A 5,771-nucleotide genomic window follows, 5' to 3' on the forward strand; every position below is an offset into this window, starting at 1 on the left:
CAAAAGAGGCCGGCCCTGGTGAGCTCAGCTGTGTGGGTGGAGGGGGTGGGGTGCAATGTGAAGCTCGGCTTCAGAGCTCACTCAGTGGGGTGGGTCCTATGAGAATTGGGTTTACGGAATGCTGGCCCCCCCGGGGGGGTGGGGAGGAACAAGGAATGGAAGGTTCGAGGGTGGGAGCGTGTGGGTCAGAGCCTGCAGGACAACATGCAGGTTAGTGGGCACCATGCAAAACCTCTGGCTGGTTTAGGAACTGCTTCTGGGGCTGCTGGAAGCCCCCCAGTGAAGGGGATCTTCTGTTTGTGGAAGTATTAGATTCATATGTGCAGTAGCCTCGGTCCCACCACCAGCCTGGCAGGACGACAGTCTGGTCCTCACCCTAGTACGGCACACCCACCGCATCATACCACCTTGCCACCTCGCACACGCACGCACGCACACACACACCAGTCTTAGGACAGGGAGGCAAGTCCTGACATCTCCCTGGGCTCTCAGATGAAGATGTGTGGCCCCACCTGAAGTACTAAAAGAGACTACGGTTATTTTCAGTACTGTTAGCATGCGGCCAAGTTCGGTATTCCTTTGAGTTGCTGGAACCATGCCCTGAGTAATGATAGTTGGCAGATAAAAGGGGAATAAAGTGAGTTTAGACAAGCCCGAATTAAATGGGTTCCCAGCTCCCCGGGGCTCTCCTTAAGGTTTCTAACACATTCGATGCAGCCTTCTGTCCCCATGTTCCTTCTTTCCTGCCTGGTGGACTGTCCCTTTGTTTCATGATCCTCACTGTCAGCTCATTCTTCCTTGTGTCCTTTGAGCCTCTGGCCCCGCCTCATTGCTACTGTCCATGTCAGTCTGGACAGCTGGACTTGCGTTCCCCAAAGGCCAAGCTAGTAACCTCGAACCCCACTCCTGGCCACACACAGTGCCAGGGACAGGCCTGGGTCAGGAGTTTTCAGTGGGACAAAAGTTCCAGCTGAAGCTCACCCGCTTGTTCCAGTTAGCATATGTGCCTGGAGGGAGGGCACGCTGATCTCCCTGAAGTGCGCTAGTAGACAGGGGGCCCCATGCTGGAAAAATTCCAGAGCACGTTTACCCATCATATTCTGCTTTGTTTGCTTGGGAAAGGGTGCATCCATCCGCCCTCAGGATAACCACTGGTGTATGACATCTGATTTGTTCTTAAATCGTTGCTCTTTAGAATCCACCTGCCTCTCCCCACCCTATATTCTACTTTTCTGCGACCAGGTTTTATTTTTTAAATTTTTCCTTTTTTTTAAATTTAAATTTTAGTTAGTTAACATGCAGTGCCATATTGATTTTTGGAGTAGAATTCCTGAGACTAGGTTTTCAATGAATGTGTTTGTGTGTGGGTGAGAGAGAGAGAGAGAGAGAATGAGGATGAGGATGAACCCCTATAGAGCATGGAGACATATGTGAGCCTCTCGCAGAGAACACGTTGAAGTCGCCAGCCACAGGGTCTGCCGCTGTGGGTGCTTTTGGGGAGGGGAAGTGAACTACCTTCGCCTAGTCCTTACAGTCTCTGAACACAGGACTGAAACTTAGACTTTCAGGGGATGTTTGCAGAACTGCCCTTAACACCTTTGAAAGCCACCCTCAGGCTTTAGTTCTCACTTCTTCTGTCCACATGGATCAAGGGTCAGCAACTTCCCTTTCTCTTCCTCTGACACATGCTCCGGTGGAAAATGGTGACCAGCCTCTCACCTGCAGGGGCAGCCCTGACCCTGCCTTCACTGAATTTCCTTCCTTCTTTCCCTCTTGCGTGCATTCGTCCAATCATCCGAGTATGTCCAGCCCTTTGGGGGACACAAGATAGATACTTGCATTTAATCAGTGGAAATAAGACACGGTACAAATAATGATATAAGAAATGCAGCTACAGGGTTGTGGGGATTTAGAAGATTTGGAGGAGGAAAAGGCTTTGTGGAAAGGAGGGATTTGAAATTGGAGCTTGAAGGACGACAGGGTACGAACATGTGCAGATTGTGATAAGCAGAGGAGAGAGTCAAGTTCAATGTAAGAAGCGATCTGTGGATGGAGGGAAGGAGGAGCCGACTGTCTGTTTGGCAGGAGAGAGCGTGCACAAAGGAGGCTCCGAGTCAGGGCTGACCACCTGCAGGACAGCGATTTTAATCTGGTTTTTCCTGGTACCGTGTCTAACATCTCTTCACCAGAATTTTAACAATTGTTGTAAAAGGGATGATTTTGGGTAAACTACTCCTCTCGTGAACAGAAGTGTTCCTTGGAGCAAAAGCGTGTGAGTGAGAAAATGGGGATGGTTTGGTTTGATCCGGAGTGGAATAGTTGTGAGAGGAGGACAGGAGGTCAGACCGAGTCACAGCCCCAGAGAGCCCTCATGTCAGCTTGGATTCCATCCGCGTGCCGTGGGACCACTGGGAGCTGGGAACAAGGGAAAGGGTGTGATTCTAGCTGGGTTCCAGAAATGCGTCTGGAAGGAGGAGAGACCAGAATCAGAGCATCAGGATGGTCTTGAAATACATCTGGTGAAAGGTAATGACCAGGGATATGGGGACGAGGAAACAAGTCATAGGGGCAGTTTTGAGACAACACCAACGTGGCAGTTGTGAAGATTCAAAATCCCTGACTGTTGGGTCATTCGGCAGATGTTACAGGGGCCCTCCTGTGCACCAGGCACTGAGCTGGGCCCTGAGTGTTCAGTGGGCCCCAAGACACCCTTCCTTTGCTCACTCCTAGCAGTTAGCTTTCAGTAAATCTTTTTTTTTAATAGATTTTGTTTTTTTGTTTTTTTTTGTTTTTTTTGAGAGAGAGAGAGCGAGCTAGCACATGAGTGGGGGAGGGACAGAGGGAGAGGAAGAGAGAGAATCCCAAGCAGGCTCCACACCCAGCGCAGAGCCTGATGTGGGGCTCGATCCCACGACTCTGAGATCATGACGAGAGCTGAAATCGAGAGTCGGATATTAGACTGAGCCACCCAGGTGCCCCGAGCTCTCAGTAAATCTTAATTACGATGGAAGATGTGCTGGGGGAGTAGGAAGGAGTGTGGGGCAGGTGGAGGGATGAGCTGGGGCTCTGCTCTCTGAGCTGCGTAACCGAGGGGACGCCGCTGCCCTAGCTGAGAGGGGAAACAGTGAGATCGGAAGGGGATACGGGCGCTTTTCTTTTGTTGAAACTGAGGTTGAGGTGTCAGCAGGACATCTCCGTGGCACCCGTGAAGGTCTTCCGGGGTGAACTCTCCCTGTCTTGCTCATGCCTCTGTCCCCAGACCACCGCATAGTGCCGGGCGCAGGCTCAGTGCTTGGCCCTGACCCCCATCAGCCCACCCAGCCCCAGCCCCTCATCTCACTTCAGGCCAGAGCGATTCTGGTGGTGGCTCCTGCCGTTTTCCTGGTCTCAAACCCACGGGCGCTACCACCACGGGTCAAGGAGCCTGCGAGCAGCCTCCCGGAGAGGCCAGGAGTACACCTCGGAAGTGCAGGGACCCGGTGCCCGCGGGCAAGACTCTGACCAACGGGGACAGGAGAGAGCAGGAACCCGCAGATAGTTCGAGCTCACCTGCCACCCCGCCACCTTGTCATGGGGCTGCTCTGAGCTGTGCCCCGTCCACTTGGCCTTGCTGGCGACGTCCTGGGGAACCGGGCAGCAGCTGTGCTTGCTGTGAATCTGTAGTAGGCTTAGAAAGTCACCTTCTTGTCTTCATTTCCCTTCTCTCTCTTCCTCACCTCCCTCTTCCTGCTCCGGCTTCCTTTGCATTGAACTTCCCAATAAAATGTTAAATATAAGCTTCTGACTCAAGAATTAAAAAAAAAAAAAATTCCCCGTTAGGGAACTTGGACCAGGATAGGGCTCCATAAATACATGTTGGGTACATGAAGGCGTGACAGGGTTAGAGAGCGCAGGGCGAGAACGAAGATCAAAGAGTTCATTGGAAAAGGTCGGAGATTTGCAGACTGTCTGCTCAGAAAGGTCGACGTGGGGGTTGTCTTCATTGCTCAGACCCATGAGGAGGCGCCTCTCTCCTAGGTGAAGGGATGAGAGAGAGGAAAGAGAGGAAGGCTAAGGAGGAACTGGAAACACACATTTAAGAAGCAAGAGAAGGAAAAAAGATCCCAGCTGAAGGGCTGTGGAGGCAGAGACGACTAGGGTTCATTAAAGCCCCTCATACCTCAGGCCATTGCTACAAGGCTTTTTGCAGCCCAGTAGATAGGGTGCGGCCATGGGTTACGGGTGAGCCAGTGGATAGAATGGTGAACCAGACAGAGTTCCCACCCTCATGGAGCTCACGTTGGACAGATGTAGAGGAAATGTCCTGCTGGTCCCTTAGCCTCCTTCAGATCTGGTGTGTTAAGACGCGTTGCAGGATCGGCCACTCTCCCTGTCTATGGGATACAAAGAATAACTCTGAGGTCCTAGGGGCTGTGGGAACCGCAAGACGGAAGGGATCCCCGTTCTTGAATTGTGCGACTCTTTACCTGGATGCTTCATGTGAGAAAGAAACTTTTATTGTGTTGAGACACTGCAATTCAGGGGTTTGTCTGTTACAGAAGTTGGTGTTATGTCATAACCTGGCAGGTGTTGAAAAAGCAAGAGGCAGATGTTGAGGCTGAGGAATAGAAGCATATTCTGGTCCTGAGGCCTGGCCTTGCGTGTCTTTCACACACCCTCGGTTTGTGGTCTCACATGTCTCCTCTCCCCTTACTCTCCTCACGGGCACAAGTTCTTCCGGATGAGCTCCCCAGCCAGGTGGCTGAGCCCTGACCTGGAGCTTCACTTAGAGAAGGGATCAGGTTTCACAGGCCCGAGACCTCTGACGCTCACGGCAGGACAGTCATCTGGTCGCCCTCTGACAGCGGGCTGCACGGGCCAGAGCTCCTCAGCTGAGAACAGAAGCAGCAGGAAGAGATGGACAACTGGATCTTGGGAAGGACAGAGGCAGGGTTGCCGGGGTGGTCTCAGCACTGGGGACTTGGGAGCTATCTCTCGGTGTGCCTGCCAGGCCCCCAACACCCGTCCTCCCTGTGAGGCCCACTCAACATTCAGCTTCCCAGGAGAGAGAGAGAGTCTGGGTGTGACTGAAGCCTGTGTGGTCCCCTGTAATGTGGGTGCTGATGACAGGACGGCCAGCCCACCAGGCTCACATAGACTGGGAGAGGGACGACTCCTCAAAGGAGGTGATGCCCAGGCCAGACACAGCAGGTTCCCAGGAATCCTCCTAGCAGGGTCTTATTTCCATAGAGGAGCAGACAGAAGGAAGCTGTCTAGAGCCTCTTGGGATCAGCAACCATTGACTTGTCAGCAGCAAATCCGTTTTTATTTTAAAAGGTAAATATTATTGGGGGGACTGACCCAAATCTACCTGCCATCCTTGCCCTGGTGACATCCTGAACTGACAGATACCTGGGCTTGGGGGAAGGGGTGTAAATTAGAAGCAGGGGGGATGCCTGTGGCTCAGTGGGTGAAGCATCTGCCTTCGGCTCAGGTCATGATCCCAGGGTCCTGGGATCGAGTCCCGTATCAGGCTCCTTGCTCTGTGGGGAGTCTGCCTCTCCCTCTGCCTGCCACTCCCCCTGCCTGTGCTCTCTCTCTGGCAAATAAATAAATAAATAAGGTCTTTTAAAAAAAATTAGAAGCAGGGGTGAGGGGCCAGGAGACGTGGATTCTACTTTCACTCTACTTTTGACAAATCATTTCATTATTTCATCACTCCAATTTCCTCATTTAGAAAACAGGGTAACAAAACTTGCTCTGTCTAATTTACAGATTTTTTTGTGTGTGTG

The sequence above is a fragment of the Halichoerus grypus genome, chromosome 7 (genome assembly GCF_964656455.1).
Source record: "Halichoerus grypus chromosome 7, mHalGry1.hap1.1, whole genome shotgun sequence".
In the NCBI taxonomy this organism is placed as follows: domain Eukaryota; kingdom Metazoa; phylum Chordata; class Mammalia; order Carnivora; family Phocidae; genus Halichoerus; species Halichoerus grypus.